The 22,136-nt window shown below is 36.1% G+C and overlaps 1 protein-coding gene across 16 annotated transcripts in view; it reads right to left on the bottom strand.

Moving 5' to 3' along the window:
* Nucleotides 1–22,136, bottom strand: part of GABRB2 (gamma-aminobutyric acid type A receptor subunit beta2) — a 163,433-nt gene that overhangs the window by 106,918 nt on the left and 34,379 nt on the right. For 2 of the 16 annotated variants that reach the window (XM_080554991.1, XM_080554992.1), the window contains one exon: nt 18,177–19,302. The exons of the other annotated variants lie outside the window; for them this stretch is intronic. The gene's annotated coding sequence lies outside the window, so the exon portion shown is untranslated. The remainder of the gene's footprint in view (nt 1–18,176; nt 19,303–22,136) is intronic. 16 annotated transcript variants of the gene reach the window in all.

Raw genomic sequence — 22,136 nt, 5'->3', positions numbered from 1 at the left:
ACTAACATTCTATCCTGATCCAAGAAGAGATCTCTTTTCCTCACCAGTAAAATTTCAGCTTCTCAGTTTTCCTCCATTATTTCACACAATATACAGAAAGTAACAAATAATTTTAAGGCAATTTTTCCTCATACCATAATAAAAAATTTTATTTTTCAGTATAAGTTAAATTTTTACCATATTCATAAATATTTTTATCCTGAGTTCATGAGTTATCTTTGTGTGGTAGTTGTCTGGAAACACATTTGCTGCTGGAACCATGTATACAATGGGAAATTTAAACCCAAATTTAGATCGATAGAATTATTACAGACAGCCAAGTTGTCAGTTAATGGCCAATGATCCATGGAAAGTTACAGTTCAGGAAAGCATTAAATCTGAAGACGGGCACTACTACTTATATTGTCTTATTTATATTCATCTTATATACATACACACGCACACACAAACACATATATATGTATAAAGAAGAATAAAGGCAAAGAAGATCTAGGCAAAAAAAGAAATAAACCTCCTGAATGTGCACAATGACAATGGGAGTCTAATGCCAAGGATGGAGACAGATGTAAATTTTTTTCAAACCATTTAAGAGGATACTCCAAATTGAAAATAACAACATTTAAAATACAGCTTTTTTTTTTTTTTTTCCTTCTACATTACAGAAAACAAGGCTGATTCACAGTATCGCCTGACAATGTGTACCAGCACTTTTATTAACAGGGATATAACGCAGCTACTGAAACACTTTGGAAGTAATAAAATCAGAACAGTTAGGTGAAGAAAAATAACTAAGTATAAGGAACATTTTGTGTTTTATAAATATGACATACAGCAGCAGGGAGTTGAATAAGCTATTTATTTCTACTCATTAGTAATGAATGGAGAACTCATTTGCGATTTGGCTTAAGTCCCTTCTCATCGCTTTCCTGGTTATTTCTAACTCGCATAAATAAATGCTTTACTGCATTTCCCAGTATGGCATTTTTAAAGCCAGCTAATTTTCTTTGAAAATGCTTGAAGCTGAAGATTTTGCCTGAATGCTATATTTAACATGTACGTTTAAAACAAAATGTCTGTTGATGACATATTTAAAAGTGCTGCTTAAGTAATTATGAAAAATATACATCTACACTGCAAAATATATCTTAATCTATTAAAAGTTATATACTCAAGAAGAAAGGAGTAAATGTTAAGTCTATTCCCTCCTTAGACTTAAATGAAGTTACCAACGAAGGATGCAGTTGCACTGAAGCACACGGCATGTTTCACTACCCAAACAATACAGAAAACAAGCCAAAATGGAAGCACTTCAAGCTAAAGCAGCTTCAGCAAATTTACTTCAAAAGCAATGGCTTTCCCTGAGAGCTGTTCACTGAACACCCTTTCAATCCTTATTTTCTTCTAAAACAACCATTGCAACACATTCCATCCATAACTCCCTATCTCATATATCAAGAAAATTACCATGGAAAGTCTGTTCTATTACCATTGGAGACACCACAAAGTGACTTACATGAAAGCAGAATAGAATGGATAATAAAAAAGAAATGCTAAAATAAATTGTCATGCCCTTTCTAAAAAACGTATTTTTCACATTCTGTAAACATTCACTTCAAAAATGACAATGAATACTTCATTGACATCAAGATCCTTACACAAAGTTCAAGTAGAACTCTCTTGATCCATCAAATCCCACTTCCCAAAGCCATGAAACACTTCTTGTCATTTATGTCTGCTAAAATTTCATGGTTGATTTTTCTTAATGGGAATTGTATGATCTGAAGTCTACAATATTTCCAAAAAGAAAAAGATCCCAATACCTAAGATCACCATTTATTTTGCAGCAACTATCCCCAAGTTATTTATCAGCAATTCTCATTTCTCAACTGAACAAATAAACGAAGATGTGCTGTTTACCTTCTGCAACATAGTTCTTAGAAAAACACAGTATTATTGAATCACACAAGAGACTTGTGTAGGAAAGCCAAGCAAATGTTAGTAGAGCTTGAGTACTAGACATAAAACTTCTTTCTACCGATTTTATGAAATTTGCAGTAAGGGACTGCTTATCATTTCAGTGACAAGACCATGAATATTTGTCTCCTTAGCACTACTGACAGTAGCCAACATTGACATTGTTTCTCCACAGTGATTTATACACTGCACTGTGATGCAGTATCATTGTATTTTGTGCACTCCAATGAAATTAAGCAGTTATGGCTAATGTGTTCCCTGTCAGCTCAATTAGTTTAGCAAGACACTAAGACACTTGATTTTCATTTCTGACAGTCACCCGGACTGAACAATGATACTGCACTTTTACTGATCGAGCAATCTGCACGTCGTTCCACTCAAAAAGCATATGCCATGAGTCTTTTAGCTTTCTAACTTGCTGTCTGTTGATAATAAGACAAAGATTGATAAAAGTGAACTTGGACTGAAGGCTTTAATCTAACTGCTATTTGCTCTAGAATCACATTTGATATCTTCCGATTTTTCTCTTTCGAAAGGATCTTGTCCTCTCTTTGCACGATTTTCATTTGAACAATCCAAATGCGAAGTAAGATGAATAGTCTAAACTGTACTCACTTGAAATAAAAGTTATGGAAACTGTATTTTTTTCCTCAAGACAGAAAATTAAGTGGTATTATTTAGTTGGGTTTCTGAAGTACAATAAGCTATTTTAAGCTACAAGAAATATCCAAAATGTTTATTTATAATTGCATTTGAAATATTTCTTTACTTGTATATTTCTATGTTATTCTTGTAGAGAGAATAATTCTGAGTTCCTATGTAATGGTACAATGCTACAGATCTTCAGCGAGGTAAGTACCTAGAAGAGCAACCATTTATATTGCTATTAATTCCAGGTTTCCCTTTACTGTAGGTTGTTTATAGCAGCATTTCAAAAGAGTAAAAATATTATTAAAAATTATAAAGAATAAGGAAAAAACACATCTGCTTAAATAGAGTGGAAATAAACTGGTGATTAAGCAGACCACCAGAGATGTAATTAGAAAGTCTGATTAGTGTAAATGGCGAATGAAGCTATTGTTTTGAAGAGACTGCTACCAGAATGTTGTATTACTTACTGATAGTTTTAAATAATCTTAAAACAAAAGTTTAAAATATTTTTTTCCAAAATAAGAATGCAGTAATTGATAGTGAGATTCCATCTGGGTAAAACACGGGAATTTTGTGTTTAGATGCAGAGCTGAACTAGCATGACATTTGGGCAACTATTCCTTTTCCTGGTGCTTTACAGTTTCTTGAGATACTAGCGTATATGCGAATCCTTAGGAACATATTTATAAAGTAAAAGAATTGCCAAGTCAATGCTGCTCCATATCATTGTAAATAACGTCTGAACAACTTACAAAATTATTAATAAAATGAGTGGTTCTTCATTTAGAGCATGTGATACTCATTTTTATGATAAGTATTTGCATTATTTTTCAAGGAAAGTATCAAATAATATATTACCAGAAAACAACATATGCACATGTACATATATGCATCTTTTAAATATAGCCCTGCTGATGAACAATCTTTCCATCAAAGATCACTCCAAGGCAAGGAGACCCCAATGACAGAAGAGCCATTACTGTGCCTGTTGTGATAGCTAGCTCCACCTGCCTGTTCACATCTAAAAGGCTGCACAACTAACCCTAAATTCCCAACTGCAGGCTTTGGTCCAATAGAAACTGAGTCTTAACGAGAATAAAACAGTTTGAGGTGCACTCAGCATTTTACTACTAGAACAGGTTATTTACATCCTTCATAGTTTGCCAAAAGACAAGGATAGAGAAACTGGCTGCCCGTTACAAAACCTGTTAAACACACAAACAAGTACAGTCCTTCCCTCTAACATGCAACCTGCTGACATTTTAAGGAGTCCTGCATCACCTTGCTTAACCTTACAGGGTGTTCATTTGTTCTGAACTACTGACAATCATCAACAACGCAAGATATTTCAGCTTCAAGAGTGAAGGTCTGAAGTGCTATAAGCAGAGCATTGTCAGTATTTTCTAAACTTGCAAATTTTACTGTACAGGTAATTCCCCAGATTGCAAACTAAACCAGAAAAAAACTCCTCCCCCCCAAAAAAATTATAAAAAATCTCAAAGTAATCACTTCTGCTGCTTCAGCATTGCTGAAATGGAAGTATATTCATGCTACGAAGATACAGTGGATCTCTGAGGAGAAGAGGAATTCTAATTGCTTACAATACCCCTGAAAAAAGCAATTGCAACACTCCAATTGACATCACATCAGTGATGACACAGTCCTCCCTTCAAAAATGTTAAAACAAACTACAAAGGGATCACAATGAAAAAGTATACATTTGTTTTTAATATTAAAAAAGAGAGAAACATTTGACCAATTTGATTATCTGAGCTTTAAACAGGATTTGTAAGCTTTTTGCTGTTGAGAGATGTAATATTCTAATAAAAGTGTGTCCCTTCTGCGATCCCATTTAATTAGGCTGCCTAAGGATGCACCTCTAGAAAAACAAAAATACTATATATTTTATTTGGGCACATAGATGAAGGAAATGACTTCGCTATATTTAGGGGTTTATTATTTTATTGTTTTATTGTGTTGGGGGGTGTGTGTGTGGGCGGGGGGTGGGTGTTCTGTTGTTGTTGTTTAACCAAGCAGATTATTTTACTAGTATTTCCTTTCAGGTAAAAAGCTATCTTTCTTCTCAGCAATGAAGAATTTTCTGCAACATAAATTCCCCAGTGGATACACTAAGGAAAGCATAGATGCATGTACAAACACACCTACATGCACACACACATTCTTCATTTTCCTTAACATTTTCAAGTCATTTTTCTATTCTGCTGTTCTGTTAAATATAAATGGTAATACCCTATGTCAAACTACTTCATATTCCCTCTGTATCATGGAATAACAAAATGCTTTAGTTTGCTTTCAGATACATTTTCTGGCCTTCAGGATTTTTTTTCTCCTATGAATTCTTGCATGGGTGAGAATACTATTAGTTTTTGATTTGCTTGTGGCATTGTATCTGCACAAATTAAAAAAATAAAATATTAATCTATGTGACAATGCACTTTTGATCTAAAGAGGACCAAAGATATCTCCTCTGATAACCTTGCTATAAGTATAACCATTCTTAAACTGTTTGAAAATAAAGAAATAATGGTGGGCTAAGTGTGAATGTTAATCAATACTAAGTCACTATCTTGAGCCTTACACAAGTGTTACATACCAACTCCATGTTACTGGCAAAGATGTAAGGAAAGGTGAAAAGCTCAGACTAAAGTATTCAGTCACAAAAATTTTAGGGTGCATCAGCATGAAATTAGTAATTGATCTGGGCAACCCTATATATTTTTTTCCCCAAAAATTTAACTGAAATTGCAGTCAATAGTTTTGATTACAGTACCCTGTTATACCAGCATTGGAAACATGGACAAAAACAAAGCTGGTTTTCCAAATGTTGCCCTAAACATGATGCCTGATAACTCAGATAACTCATTAATTCATGAGATAATCACTGACTTCAGTGCTCGTTTTGACACTGAATGCTGCCCTCATTATCTCTTTGAACTTGGAATAACCTTAAGCAAGATTCAGTTACAATTCCTTTTTATCAAAGCAGTTATGGTTATCTTATATTTGAAACATTTTAAACTAAATCATTTACACTGAAGATTACATTCCATTAAAAAATCAAAACTTTAAAGTAAATTTTAAGATCACCTCACAAAGTAGCATTTAATCCTATTAAATAACATTCTCATGGGCAACATTGAAATAATAGAGACTGAGTGGGAGTAGGAAAAGGAGTTGGAGGAAAAGTTTTTAGAAAAATCCCTCCAAGATTTGTTTGTTTAAAAACAGTATGCATCACATTTTATTTACTAATGTATAACTGGAATAAAGTTAGACTAATTTATTCCGTTAGCCTCTAATGGTCTCCAAGAGCTTGCTTCACAGAAATTTACAGGAGAAAAACACCTGGGACTGTGCATAACATATCCCAATTTATTTATTTGGCTCTGTTTTAATTCTAAATGAACCCAGAGTCCTTCTCCTTCTATTTCTGTGTGACAGAATATGTACGTGGAGTTTTCAGGTTGGAAGTGTCGACAAAGTTCAGGTGAGTGATTATACTATTTTTTCCTTGTCATTTTAGGTTTGCAAAGGAAAGAATTAATCTGTAAGGATTAGCATTTTAAAATAAAAAATTCAACTACTAAATTCTACTACTAATCACGTTAGATTTTTATGCTGTTTTTCTTGGCCTTGTGTTTTTCAGTGTAAATAAAAATAATAATAATTAAAAAAATGGTAGAAAACCCGGATACCCACCTTGCTCTTATCACATGAACCCACTTTGGGAGCACAGATGGAAATAGTTCCAGGCAATGGTAATCTGCCCATTATTTTTAAAGCCATTCCCCACTCACATACAAAGCACCAGCAGCAATTCATTTCTGTTAAACACTTTCACAGATCCTGCTACTCTCCATCTCTCTGGCCTGCTGATTCCAAGAAGTTCTCTAAAATGCTTCATTAATCTGTTAGTGACAAACTGATGTCTCTAAAGCAGCAATGTACTCTGGGGAGTACAAATCTCCCACAGATACGTTGTTATAAGCATTTATATATCATGGTCTAATACGCTGGAGGCTACACACTGCACTTCAGACTAATGTGTTTCCTTCCTGTTTACATATAAATCTTGTGGGAATAGACCAAACACCCTGATTCAGCTGCCCTCCTCCTCTCTTGAATCCTCTAACCTTACATACAGATTTCACGGGGTTGAACAGTGAGGAGTGTGAGGATGAAAAAAAAAAACAAAAACAACAAAAAAAATAGTGCCATGTCATCTAGGGTTTTTCAGTATTTTAAATGCTCTCCCCATAACCCAGGATGTGACAGGCTGCTTCTCTCAAAAATGTCAGGCACTACAGAGAGCTGGCAGCACTGAAGTAAAAGGACAATTTTAAGTAAGTACATATCATTTCTTTCATAGTGATGACAAGCCTGTGGAAACTGACAGAAAGTCCAATTTGCATGGCAGCCGAATGCTTCAGCAAAGAGAATACACTTTGTAGAAACACTTCCAAGAAAATCAGTGATGTATTCAGATGAAAAATAAATGAATATTATTATATTCTACGGTGAAAAGTTTGGGGAAAAATAATCTGGAAAAACATTGCATCTTTAATAATCATTGCACCTGCATTAATTATACTTTAAATTGTTTATGGTTCAGCAATACCAAAGCCTATTGGAACAACCCACAGGGAAGAATTTCCATTTTGAGTGCCTCTATTACAAAGGTCTATTTTCCCTGACAGACACAAAAAACTTCTTAGTAAAGAACAGCTGCAATGCCCACAAAAACAAACAAAAATCCCAAACCCACCTAATTTTCATAACCAATCTGCATATTTAAGCTACAAGAAACCAACACAAAATTAACACAGGAAGGATTTGCAGGAAAAGTACTATGTCATTATTTTCACAATTAGTGTGGTCACAATCAACACAACATTTTAGTAACAATGAAATTTAAATTTGCATTTAGAAAGAAATTTCTTACGCTTCAAAACAAAAACAAACAGGACGGTTACTCTAATATCACAATGACTGCAGTTTAATTTGTTTGCTTTAAAATCTCTGATGTCTAATATTTACAGCCACTACACACTACAGCTTCTACCTATTCTGTTTAGTGTATTTTTATCCCAAAATATGTGTGCAAACATGTGTTAGTTGCTTGGTAATTCCCACAGTCATTCTCACAACTATTTGAGCCACTTAGAAATAAACAGGACTTATTCAATGTTGAGTTTTAACGGCAAGACCAGTTGTTCTCTAGACACCCAGTACCCTGAACTGGTAGAAGGGGATGGGGAGCAGGATGTGGCCCTCACAATCCACGAGGAAATGGTTGGCGACCTGCTACAGCACTTAGATGTATGCAAGTCAATGGGGCCAGATGGGATCTACCCGAGGGTGCTGGAAGAACTGGTGGAAGAGCTGACCAAGCCACTTTCTATCATTTATCACGGGAGGTCCCAGTCGACTGGCAGCTAGCAAATGTGATGCGAATCTACAAGAAGGGCCGGAAGGTAGACTCGGGAAACTACAGGCCTGTTAGTTTGACCTCAGTGCCAGGGAAGCTCACGGAGCAGATGATCTTGAGTGTCATCACGCAGCACTTGCAGGGCAAGCAGGTAATCAGGCCTAGTCACCATGAGTTTATGAAAGGCAGGTCCTGCTTGACAAACCTGATCTCCTTCTATGACAAAGTGGCACGCTTGGTGGATGAGGGAAAGGCTGTGGATGATGTGGTCTACCTTGACTTCAGTAAGGCTTTTGACACCGTTTCCCACAACATTCTCCTCAATAAATTGGCTGCTCTTGGCTTGGACTGGCGTACACTTCGCTGGGTTAGAAACTGGCTGGGTATCCGGGCCCAAAGAGTTGTAGTGAATGGCGTTAAATCCAGCTGGAGGCCAGTCATTAGCGGAGTACCCCAGGACTCAGTACTGGGGCCAGTCCTCTTTAACATCTTTATCGATGATCTGGATGAGGGGATCGAGTACACCCTCAGTAAGTTTGCAGATGACACCAAGTTAGGTGCGTGTGTCAATCTGCTCAAGGGTAGGGGCTCTGCAGGAGGATCTGGATAAGCTGGACCGATGGGCTGAGGCCAACTGTATGAGGTTCAACAAGGCCAAGTGCCGAGTCCTGCACTTGGGGCACAACAACCCCAAGCAGTGCTACAGGCTGGGAGATGAGTGGCTGGAAAACTGCCTGGCAGAGAAGGACCTGGGAGTATTGGTTGATAGTCGGCTGAATATGAGCCAGCAGTGTGCTCAGGTGGCCAAGAAGGCCAACAGCATCCTGGTTTGCATAACAAACAGTGTGGCCAGCAGGTCTAAGGAGGTAATTGTCCCCCTGTACTCGGCTCTGGTAAGGCCACACCTCGAGTACTGTGTTCAGTTTTGGGCCCCTTGCAACACGGACATTGAGATGCTCGAGCAAGTCCAGAGAAGGGCAACGAAGTTGGTGAGGGGTCTGGAGAACAAGTCTTACGAGGAGCGGCTGAGGGAGCTGGGTCTGTTCAGCCTGGAGAAAAGAAGACTGTGAGGGGATCTCATCAATGTTTATAAATACCTGACGTGTGGGAGACAGAGGGATTTGGCCAACCTCTTTTCAGTGGTTTGTTGGGACAGGACAAGGGGTAATGGCCACAAAATGGAGCACAGGAAGTTCCACACCTACATGAGAAAGAACTTCTTCACAGTGAGGGTGACGGAGCACTGGAACAGGCTGCCCAGGGAGGCTGTGGAGTCTCCTTCTCTAGAGATATTCAAGGACACCTACACTGTCTGGACACCTACCTGGGCAGCCTGCTCTAAGGAACCTGCTTTGGCAAGGGGGGTTGGACCCGATGATCTCTCGAGGTCCCTTCCAACCCCTACAATTCTGTGATTCTGTCAACTGTTTCACAGCTGGAAACATCAAGAGAAAGACAGAAGTTTGCCTTTTCTCAAAGCAAAAAAGGTAAAGGGTTAATTGGAAATGACATGAAAAACATTTATTTCTGGGCATTAAAGCACTGAATTAAAAAAAAAAAAGTATCTATATATGTATTGTTCCAGCAAAGTAATTGTATTTTCATAATAAAAACAACCTTCTCCTTAACATGTAATTGTGTGCCCGCCTACCTCTTTTATAATTTAAGACCAGGTAAGAAAAAAAACAAAACACGATTGGCTCTCCGTCACTGATACCCATACGTATGTTCACTGTTATCCCCTGCCAAATAAACTGCCATTGCACTGTACAAATTACAGTTCCATAACACGTTAAATTCCAGTTATACAGTATCCATAGCTGCACAGTTCCATAACCCATAGTAAGCATATATATTTTTGAATGCATACACATTACTAAGAAAACCCATTCTGAACAATTCAAGCACACACAAAAGTAATAAATAGAAATCAAAAAGCCCTGTTATGACTCCTCTGAGACTGTCCTGAAAGTAACAACCCTCTCTGGGTCTCTCTTGGCAGCTTGGCCAGTCTTGAGTTTGTTTGGTTGTTGGAGTTTGCTTTGTACCTTCACGATAAAAATTTGGTTTAATATTTTAGTCTTATCGGCTTCAAGAAGACATTAGCTGAAATGTTTTGTTTATTCTCTTGAATGATTAGACTTTAAGCTATTGCAGCACAGCTTTAGCAGGTGTTGAACAAGCAAAATCTCAAATAGCTCAGACTTCCAGACACTACCTCATATGTGCTTTATACAGTATTTCTGCCTGAGCAGCCTACATGTTAGATGGCAAGCAGAACACATTGATTTGAAATCCACTAGTTTGTAGATGTTTAATTCATACGTGAAACGCGTGCATTTATACATCAGTTCACTGGCTTGATTTAGCACACATTTATTCTTTTAAAATACCATGGTTTCCTGCTCAAGAGTCACAAAAACACTTTACAATGTATTCTTATATTGCTATACACTAGTTAGTTGAAATTTATGATTTTTTTAAAGAAATGATTTTGTGACACATTCTTGACAATGTCAAAGTGATATACAAATTCTAAGACTTTCCTTTTTGAAAGGATTTTGCCCAGTTTGAAAAAGTGAAATCTAAGTGCTACACTTGTCAAGAAGGGTGTTTCACTGAAGTGTCAGTTATTTCTCATTCTCTCTTATCTTCCTCACTCCCATTATGAAGAAAGCCAGCACAAAATCCTCAGCACTGTTACTTACACCCCAGAAGTTTGTTCCATAGGGTTTTGCTTATCAGTGCCCTACTCTTGAATTCCAGTCATCACCTTTTCCATGGAAGTTTCAGAAAGTTGCTACTACAATTGCAATATGAGAAAGGACTCAGATTCATGTTTGTAAGGAGATACAACAACATCCATTTTTGATCCCAACATCACTGAAAAAGGAGGCTTAGGTTCCTTTATAGACAGTTTTTTTGTTGTTGTTTTTTATTTTGTTTCCAGCTGGTCCATAATCAACCATTAACAGCTTGATATTTTCATTACTCTAGAAAGAACTACAGGAAAAAGATATTAAAACTGTAAAAAGAAGTTAATACATGAGTAGTAACCCATATGCACTACTTTATTATTGAAGAGATATTAGCAGTAGTATTATTTTGAGACAAATGTGCCATTTCTTATACTGTTTAAGGTATAACTTTAATTAAAAATCAGTTAAACTAAGAATAGATGATAGATAGATATATCAGTATAATGACTAAGAACCATTAGTACAGATTAAAACTTTTTTTGTTTTGACTTGAAATCTAAAATATGAGAATGTACCAAATGTTTTCACATACCAATTTAGAATTATGAACATGCATAGGATTTTGAAAATTCAATAGGTCTTGCTGCAGACATTTATACTGCCTCAATCCATTACTATCCCAGTGCCTAAGTCAATCCTAATATATTAAACAAGTCTTCAAAAATAAACAAAACAGTGACCATTCATTTCAAATAGCACTTCAGAACCACCATTTGTGTTCTCTTCCTGTAAATGCCTTCATTGATTTTACTGTCTGATGTATTATCACTTACCACTTGCATACCAAATTGACTTGAAATTTTCATTTATATCTCCACTACAAATTCTTTATTGTTTTTTTGCTTTGTTACTTGACACAATATTTCTTCGCCTGTACCAAAATTCTGTTCCCATTTGCTATAGTATACTATGATATGTAGAGTAAATTGTATTGCATTGCTATCTCTAAAACACCGTGCCTGCTAGCGCCCAGGCACAGACACTGATATTCTAACTCAGTCTTATCTAACAGAACCATTGCAAGATTCTTTTTTTTTTTTTAAATTCTCCATTGTGAGATGGAGCCGAAGACAACAGAATGGATATAAGATTGTTGTGCTTACTGAACATCGAGACAAGTACATCCTAAATTAATTGCTTAATTTCTTGTATTAGACAACTTGTTATTAATGTCACCAAATATTACAATTAAGTACTCCTCTTAAATTATCTCCTGATCTCTACGGTGTTCAAAAAGTCAAGCTAGACCTCAGCTGGCCTCTGGCATAACATGATTATCTACAGCAGTTTATAATTAATGAATTAAAGCTACGCTGCATATGCTCTCAAACACACTTATTTAGGAACTCATTGAAATGTGAATCTTAGTATCTGCTTGTTTGAACTGTTCAGCAAAAAAAATGAAACACTGAAGTTGTTCTCAAAACCTATGAGAATTAAAGACTGTTTAGATGAAACAGGAAAATAAAAAAATGTATAGCAGATTAAGTACCTAAAACTAAGCATATCCTTCAGCAGCACTTCCCAAAGGTGCTTTGAGCATTTTCCCAAATCAATATGAGAAGGATTTAAAAAATAAAACAGATGAAAACACAGAAGGGAAAAAAAAAGTTCATTTTTATACCTACATAAAGGCCCAAAGATTTTAGGCATAAAACTTCACATAGTTTAGTCATCCTATACCAAGTAAAATTATCATCAAACTCCAATGCTGGACTATGAAAAAAATGTGGTACTATTATGTAAGACTATTTATACAGATGGTCATAATCCTGAGCTTCCCTGAACTGATGATACGCGCATGGGCTGTTTATAAGAGGATTCTTAAGATTTTATTTGATTTTAAGATTCTATTTAGATTCCATTCTCTAGATCTAGGTGCAAGGAAAGCCCCTACATACCCTATTCCATTAGGAGTGACTTTATTTCATTTGCATTTTATTTACATTGCTGTCATACTGTGTCAGAAAATTAACCATTAAACAGTCTAATAAGCAATAAATATCCTTTTTATTCCCTAGCATAAATTTCTTCCAAATCCCTACACAAGTATGATTATGTAAGTAGTGTGATTTAAAAAGAAGACACCATGCTGCCATAAACCTCTCAATACACTTTTTTTTTTTCTTAACAAGAACAAATTTATCTCTGCATTCAGCTGTATTTAAGATGCATACTTGTAAATATCTATTTGGATAATTTCAGAAATGTACAACTCCATACCACAAAACTTAATTTCTATGATTACATCACTCTGAGAGTTATTGAGTTTTACCCTCGTCTTCTACATTGATGAAGGTGAAAAAACACACTATTTAATTACTAAGTGTATTTCTTCAAGAACCTTGTGACATTTTAGCACTACTGCACTATGGATTTTCATTGCATTGGAAATGGCAACACAAAAAGAAATGTCCACTCAAAAACTTAGATCTCACCTGTTACATAGGAACTGTAATTTGTTATGCAATTTTAGAGGGTGCTCTATATATTCTAGCAGTTTGCCCATTAACACTTACTTTAAAATCAGGAAATGACTCCATCATTCAGAAACTCCCTGCATGATATTGAACTGAGCAACCCAACACAATTTTTTATGTGCGCGTGTTTTTTTTTGTTGTTTGTTTGTTTGTTTTAGGGGGGGGTATGTCAGTCAGGTGCTTCAAACCAAGTGGAAGAACCTTAAATCAACCACTGCTCAGTAATCTGCTGATGACTTAAGTTCCTTCTTAACTCCCCTTTCAGGTATGACAGCCTATATCTTGCGAGAAAAATTATTTCTGCTATCGTCATTGCCAAATCTTTTTTGTTGTTGTTGTTTTTGTCTTTATATCCTGTGATCAATAGTGAAAATCTCACAGGAACTTTCTGATCAAAAAGTAAATCTCAGGCTAGTCAGTAGTCCATGCTTATTTGCAGTACAAAAGCAACTTTTTACATTAGTCTTAGTTCAATATAATCAGTCACTCTGCTTAGAATAGACCAGATGATGAAAAAAAAAATCAGTCAAGGGGTAAAATCAGGCAAGATAGGATTCTGATTCTAACCATTGTATAATTTACACAATACTCATACATATTATCTATTATTAACACTAAAATTCGTGGTTCGTAAAAGCCTGGATGTTGAAAACTAGTATTCCCACCAACAGTCATGCACAGAAAACTGTCAGGCTAATACTAAAGAAAACAAATTTTTATTCATTTACCTTCTGTGTGAAATGAACTGTATAGTGAATTATTTAAAGGAGGAAAATTGTAATTGCATGTGTAATAAAGCTGAAAATTAAGGAGAAGCAGATGGAAGACTAAAAGTTCGTTTTTTTGTAAGTGATAAGAGGATGATTCATAAGTATTTGACATTAGTTAAAATTAGTTATGGAACAAATGTTTATGGAAAAGTGTTCTTCTCAGGACAATATGCCATCACACAAGCAGCAGAGAATTATCTCAATTGAGACCCCTAAATCAAAAAAGAGAAAAGCAAAAACTCAGAAAGATGGGCAAAATTTGTTCACTTCTCGTAAACTTATGTGACTTGTGTCCTAGTTTCCCACCTGAAGAATTCAGGGTACTATCAGAAAAATCATAGATTACTGTAATTCAATTAGTTTGTAGTTTTAAGGCTATTTGATACTGTCATAAAATGATAATTCACTTCCTAATGTTAGCTAAAAAGAAGTTGGGAAAGAATAGGTGCTCGTGGTACGTCACAGATTTGTGAATTTACCTCGTTTTGTTTTAAGCAACCCTTAGAAAAGGCTATTTTTTTCCCCACCTTGAGTATCCAACAAATTTTAGAGAATACTTGAAATGAAACACAATGATTTTATATAATACTTACATTGTTGTATATTGCTTCAAAAATATTAAGTGAATATTTTATGTATAGCTAAATTGTTAAAGCATCAAGAACTGAGATAACACAATTCCCTAATGTCATGTCATTAAAAATGCAGCTACCTAACAGATGATCCTTTAGGGATTTTGTTCATAGTAAATAGGCTAGCATTTTCATTATCCAGTCAACGTTTCTCTTTATTCTACCATTAATACACATGATTCCCATGCAGCTCAAAGGTTGGCCTTGCTGCAGTTTGGAGAGGATGGTGCAGAATACAACTTATTTGTTATCATCTTTCAGCAGCAGAGAACACGCATCTTTCCATTCTAGTGCTAAGAATAATTATGCTTTAGCTCAGATCTTTTGACACAGTAGACAACTTGAGTTTAATGTATAATTTAATTTGTGCTAGAGTTGTGCATGCGCCTGTAACAGCTTTTTTTTTTTGCTCTTAATTCAGAGGTAAAATTCAAGTTACACCTGGAGCCAATAATGCAGTAAAGCAGTATCTTAATTTTCCTATGAAACTTTTATTTTAAAATATACAGCTGACTGTTACTGCTTATTCGTAGCTCATACTCTGCTATACCACATTCTGAATCAATCATAGTTGCGTATTCATACGTATTTATTAAGTATGTTAATCACATCACGTAGAGAAGGTTTTCCTGAGAATTTGAATAAACTAGTCCCTATTAACTGTCAATATGCATTTTAAAAGATCTGCAAAGGCAGTCTGCAAATTGGGCTTCCTCTTCCATGCTGGCCATTTAAATTGATTACTGATAATACAATATGACTAATTTGCTCTTCAGTATTGTCTGGCGACAGAAAATAAATGGCATAGTGATGTCTGCCAAAATTTTGTATCAGAATAACCAGCCACTCAAATTGCACTTCGGAGTAAAAACTCTAAGGCAGAATCCCAAGAAAATGTTTGTTGCCTTTTTTTTTTTTTGTAGTACCTTAATATTCTGTTAATTTTTATTATTTAAGTTTCATGCCATGACGGGATTAGCCTGCACAAGTGATTATAGCAGTCCTATTTTGCTCACAGAACTTTTTCATTTTATTCTCAGATTGAAGAAAGTACAGTGGCTTTTTTCCTTCCTGTTAGAGAAAACAGGTTATCATATGGGTTGAACTACATTAACTCTTGGTCTTACATGACTTAGAACCGTGATGGATATTGTTCAAACTTTTACGTTTAGGAATGGTAATTGAAGAGAATATTCTCTTCTTTAAACACCAACGTGCGTTATTTTCACACCTCTATTAACTGTAGAAAAAAATATACCTCCCTGAATGCTGGCAATATATTCACTAATATGTTATATCTTGTTCTTAGATAACTATTCCATCTTCATGCAATGTTTAGAAACTATGATTTCCTTCATGTCCATCTGGTCAATCTGAACATGGCAGCTCATATCACATTTTATGGGGTTAATGCAGCCTTTCAGTTTACATTATTACACTAATTGTATCTTTCTTTCTTCCTATAAAGGAAGATATAGTGACTAGATATAGCATTCACATCATAGCCTTCAACAATGTTTTGAGAATTTACGTCACCTAGCATTTCAAAGAAAAAATGACTTCCCTTGGATTTCTCTGATTCACTTATCTGTCCACCAGGCAGGTATAGAACTCAGAATTATTCTTAGCTGTGAGGTGTCCATCTGTTTAGTTTTTTAAATGGTTATCAGAAAACCAGCACTGCTAGTTCAGTAGCAAGTCTTTTAAGATTTCTCATGGAAATGTACCAACTCAGTACAAGAGTTTGCGTGATCGTGCTGTCAGACAAGCAGAGGATCTACATGAGTGGAGAGCTTTGATTCTGGTCTTGTTCCATATTAGCATATTGGACTAGACATGCAGTAATTAGAGCAGTCAAGTTCACCCGTCAGCTGCTTAGAAATTCTTCCAATCTTTTACTATGCCTCTATGTTGCATAAAATTGGCTTATGAATATAAAGGAACCTAACTTCTGGGAAAACCATAGCTGGAATAACTTTAAGGAACACCCTGAAAAGTCCTTCCCTTTTCTCTGTGATAGTCTACTAGAGTACAATAATACTTAAAGGTTTTTGCTCAACACTAGCAACACTCGTCATATCAAAAACAAGAACAACATAACATACCTGTTACAATGCATCACAATTTCACAATAGGTAGACTTAAGGCCTCTGTAAGTTGAAAAGAATGCATTTTGAAGGACAAAACTTCTGGAAAACTTAGAGCCAGAAAGCCTTTCCAAATGTGAAAAAGAAACACCTAACTAAACAGATCTAACAGCAAATTGCTTGTCCATAAACGCATCGTAATATTATGCATTTCTGGTTCTGCAAGACAGCATTTTCTATCTACTGTTCTAGACAGAGAATGGCATTATTATGCATTGGAAATATTTAACTGGAGCATGTATGTCAAATCAAAGATGCCGAAACTTTCTTGTGACAAAGCAACTGTAACGGATGGTTTTTAATATCTAGGGAAATCAAACCATGACTGGTTTATTTTTACGCCTGTAGAGATCAAGGATATTCAGCAGTTCCTCCTCACATACTGATATTTGGATACCCCTACATATTCATTCTAATTAGCTGTTTGCATTTTGATTTTTATTTGCTCTTCCTGTGATCCATTATTGCAGGAAGTGACATGCTGATATCACATAACACATGGCAGAACCCAGAACCTTATGTAGTGAGGAATGAATTCTGTCATTCAGTAATCTGTCTTCCAAAACAGTACAAGGTTGGCTTGTGTGGTTTTGTAATTAAAGTTTTCAGTCCAGTGTCATCGTCCCCCCACCTGAAAGCATCAGCAAAGAAGATCGCCCTTCTTAATTTTGTTCAAACCATATGAAAACTTTCCTGCAAAAAATTAAAACATTCTGGGCCTGTCCTTGCTCACAATCCTGTCTCAGTGAAGGGAAGATTCAGAAGATCAACGGAAATTAGCTACATAAACATAAATTTTGGATTTACATGTGTGGTGTTTCTTCTCTGTGCGTGTGTAGAAGGAAACACGCCTAGACAATTTCTTTCTGCAATACTGTGTTACTTAAGAGATAATGTCAGTGAAATAGTGTATTGTTAGAAGATAATGGTCTCCTGCTGCTATTAAATGCCAAGGCACAGCTAAGCCATTTATTTGCAAAGCAGGAGACATTAATCCTATGATAATGTTCTACTACAAATAACATTTCTACTATACTGAGTAGGGTATGTTGATTCAATCATGTGATCTAATACCTGTGACAGAGCAGCAGTTGCTCAATTACACTGTTCTGAACTTGCAGCATTCAAACTGACCTCTGCAGAATACCACAGCACTTACAGCCGTTCATCCAAGCATGTAAACCTCAACCGAGTCTCAAATAACATTGGCTAAGTATTCTTTCAACCATTTTGTTGACAGAGAAACTAAGACTTGCCACACCTTACAGTACAGCTTAGTAGAATGACCAAAAGCAGAAATAGAGAAACATTTACCTTGAAGGAGAGGTACACTCTTCTATGTTCTTGGGTTCACAACCCTTTGCTAGCAGCCCAGAAAAACTTGCATATGTTACACCAGCAGCACGAAGGGATGATTTTCTTTCAGCCTTCCAAATGAGGTACATTGTACACTAACAAAGGGCATAGAGGGCATGTGTACACCACATTTCAAAGAGTTTCAGGTATCTGGAGAAAGTAGACTACTCTTTTCCTTTGACTCATTGTTCGTGCACCAGTCCTGCACAGTGGGGACCTTAAAGCAGTAACAACTTGGTTTGAAGTCTCAGAAGCATGACTCAGTCACTACTTGAAACACATTTCTTTTCTGAATTTCTGCACTGAGATTAACAAGCAACTTTAAAAAATGCAATCCTTCTTCCTCTCGGGGAAAATTTGAGCAAGGCTTCACATGTCCACGGACTGGATGTGGCTTCACACATTTTCCATTTTCTTCAGAGAGATGGAGATTTTGTAATGGTCTTTGTGGCAGAGTCTAATGTAAAAGGGAACTATAATGACAGAGCTTGTTGGTGAGTGTCTTGGTGAGCACCCATAGCTCTTAGTAAGACCTGCAACAGCAGTGGATAGAGCTACTGTTGCCAAAGTGCTGGTTCAGCAACAGTCATCCCCAAATTTGTAAAGAAGCAAGAAAGTTGCTGTAACTGTTGGATAAGGATAACACTGTTGAAGAAACAGAAGTGCTTACACAACATCCAGAGACAGTGCCAAGACTATTCATATCGAAATGAAATCGCATCAGGGAATCCAAAGCCATATGGGCTAAGATCCTTAGCACCAGTGGTAATTTTGACTCTTGCTGCACAAATAACTGCTAGTGAGTCAGGTTTGCTCAGTGATATTGGCTGGTTCATGGCACACAAACGTGCGGGCAAAGCCACATCTCTTAGGACATGTGGTGGCTGACACACTGGTGGTGCATCTGAGGCTTTTAAGAGCTTTCAATATCAGAGAAGTAAGCTGAAGAATCTGAATCTTTTTTTGCATCAGCTTTATAGCCTTGTGTGTCAGTGCTGAATAAGCATCTCTGGATTTCAGTAAGTACCACCCACTGGCTGGTTTCCTTCCTTCACAGCAGGTGAGGTGGTGTCCTGATGGAAAGCTGACAAAATGGATAAGCACGACAGTGCAGTACAAACTTAACCATTATTAGTTTATGAAAAAAACATAACTGAAAAGCAATTTACTAATTAAAGCAAAGATTCTCATGAGGTCCAGCTGAGTATAGTAAAATAATATTAAACTTGCCTATAACTCAGACAATGAGCATTTGAGAACAATGGCACACAAGATGCATTTCTCATTTTAACTGCTAGAAGTATCTTGAAGTTTGGGAGCCTGAAACACTTATACATCCACAGCAAAACAAGTATACAATCAATGGAAAGAAAACCAAGACTGTTCTAACAATTACCATGATCATTTCAGCTAACATTAAAGGACCTCTGCAGTCATAACTTAAAGAAAAGGTTGATTTTGTAAGCTTGCTTCCAATCCTTTATTTTACATGATTAGTGCAATTGTCATCCAGCTACCTCCAATTGTCTGTCACAGGTTTCATGTTTAAAACTAGATGTTACTATATAGTTAAGGTTGTTCCTTTTAGAAATTTCAAGCTTTGCTGCATCTCACAGAACTATTTATTGCATTATTATTTCTTTCAATTTATATCTGAATTATGAGTCATTTCTCAGGGAGCTTTCACAATTAATAAAAGCACTGGATCCATCACAAGTTAAATCATCCATATAATTCAGAGGTAACTTATATTATTAATGCCCATCCTGTTCAGATGAGAAAAGCATACGCACATAAAGCCAACATGATATAAAAGCTTAAAATGGTCCTATCAGGAAACTCCATAGCATACAGCTTCCCCACCCCCACCCTTCACCCCAAATAACGCTAATTTTTCTCTCAGATTTAATCTGAGAGGACAAACCAGTCCCAGGACATTTTTATACCCTTTTATCCAGTCTCACTTCCTCATTTGGTGGTCTAGTGACGGCACTAAACCTCAGTAAAGTTCATCTGCCTTCTAGAAACTTTTTGTGTATTCAGGAATAAGCGACTGAAGACTCTCTGTAAAGTCGGTTATATTTTCCTGCCTTTGTGGGGTGAGGGATAAATATATTAAAAGACCTGGACCTGCCAAAATTTATTATGGTTCCACCAGAAATCTATAGATTTTTAAATGTATCTCAGCAGACACTAAGAAGCTGCTAAATGCTCTAGAGGTAGACTCAAATTGCGTGCTCTGCACATTTGTGTTTATGTATGTCTGAATAAAGGATAGTTATTTGCTTCCTTATACTCCCTTTGGCATAAGGTAATGTGGTAGCTAAAGTAAACAGCACGAGACAGACTTAAAAATTGATCCTGCAGTTCATTTTACATTTTCCTAAAGGGCCTTTCATTAGCAGTACCCAAAGGGTGAGAACATAATTTACCTTATGTAAGGTAGAGTCAATTATCCCACATTAGAGCCCCAGTGACCAATCTATAAAACAGCTGGTAACATCTATTTTTAATTGCAAAAGCATTGTCTCTCTTTTCTTTCCAGAACGCTATGTGCAATTTTTATTAGTAATTTTTGCCTGCCTCATAAAAAGCTGACCTGATTATCTTCAGATAAATACTGCATTAACAATTTCATAACCTCATAGATGCTAAGGAAAAACAAACTTCACTTCTGTGAAATCTAAATGATCTTAATATAACAGCACAGAAAATGTTATATATATATATCACTTTTGCATGACATTCTGCACAATGCATGAACAATAAATTCACAATGGATTAGGACTACCATGGATAGCCCTACAATACTCTAATCAGAGGCTTCAGACTCTGTATCATAAACAGTTGTTCCCATTCCCACACATGAAAGGCAAAATACTCCTTCAAGAAATGGAAGTTTTCTGAAGACATCACCTTTGTATTAAGAACTGCATGCCTATAATCAATACACATTCTCATGAGTAAACTTTATTAAAAAAGCGGTAATTTGTGGAAACAATTAGCCAATTGGAAAGCAAATGACACTCCCGAGGCGGGGGGGACAAAACACAACCAACCCTATCTGACCAGCAACTTGCATATACTGCTAAGAATCACAGGGCAAGACAACTATAAATAAAAGCAAAAATAAAAGCTTTTAGGGATATCAGTTTAGTTACTCAATATTTAGCAAAGCCATGTTCTACGTTACCATGAACAGCAACACTTTCATCTTAAGCCATAACTATTATTTCAAATACTGGATTTGAAAGCCTGAAATACACCGAAGAATACATATTTCTTTCCATTTCCCATTACAAAGCATGCAGTAGCAAGAACCCCAACACATCACTAGGCTTTCCACATCTAAGGCATTTATATACAAAGATAAAAACAAGCAGACAACATATTTTATCATCCTTTGATACACTGCCTAAAATCTCACATTGCTTTAAGCAAGACAAAATGTAGCCTCACCTCATTAAAGGTGATCCTACAAACCAAAAACATACGTGGTACAATACAGAGGTATCCACAGTCCACATGTGCTGGTTTGTTTTGGTTTTTGGTTTTGTTTTTTTTCAATCTGCCTAGTATCTTGGTAGGTTCTGGGACCTTGGTATTTTGGAGAATAATGGAATAAAACAGAAGAAATTAAATCAACTAAACAACTGTATTACAGTTCAGTACAACGAAAAAAACCTGTGAGAATATGGGAGTGATTGGGGTATCATTCATTGTACCCCTTTGCCCTGATGATTCCACTGTTCTCTATTTTTCCGTTCTCCCCATCAGATCATCCCAGCTGGCCAGCACGAACTGAAAGGGTTGTTAAAGAATAAAGCACTGTTGTAGAGTTATTACAAAACCATTTCAGATGTTTCAGATCATAATCTATATATCAAGTGCACTTGTTCTTGCAGGTGTTTTTTTTTT

This window comes from Anser brachyrhynchus (assembly GCF_964034855.1).
Source record: "Anser brachyrhynchus genome assembly, chromosome: 14".
In the NCBI taxonomy this organism is placed as follows: Eukaryota; Metazoa; Chordata; class Aves; order Anseriformes; family Anatidae; genus Anser; species Anser brachyrhynchus.
This window is presented reverse-complemented; position numbering and strand designations above follow the sequence as displayed.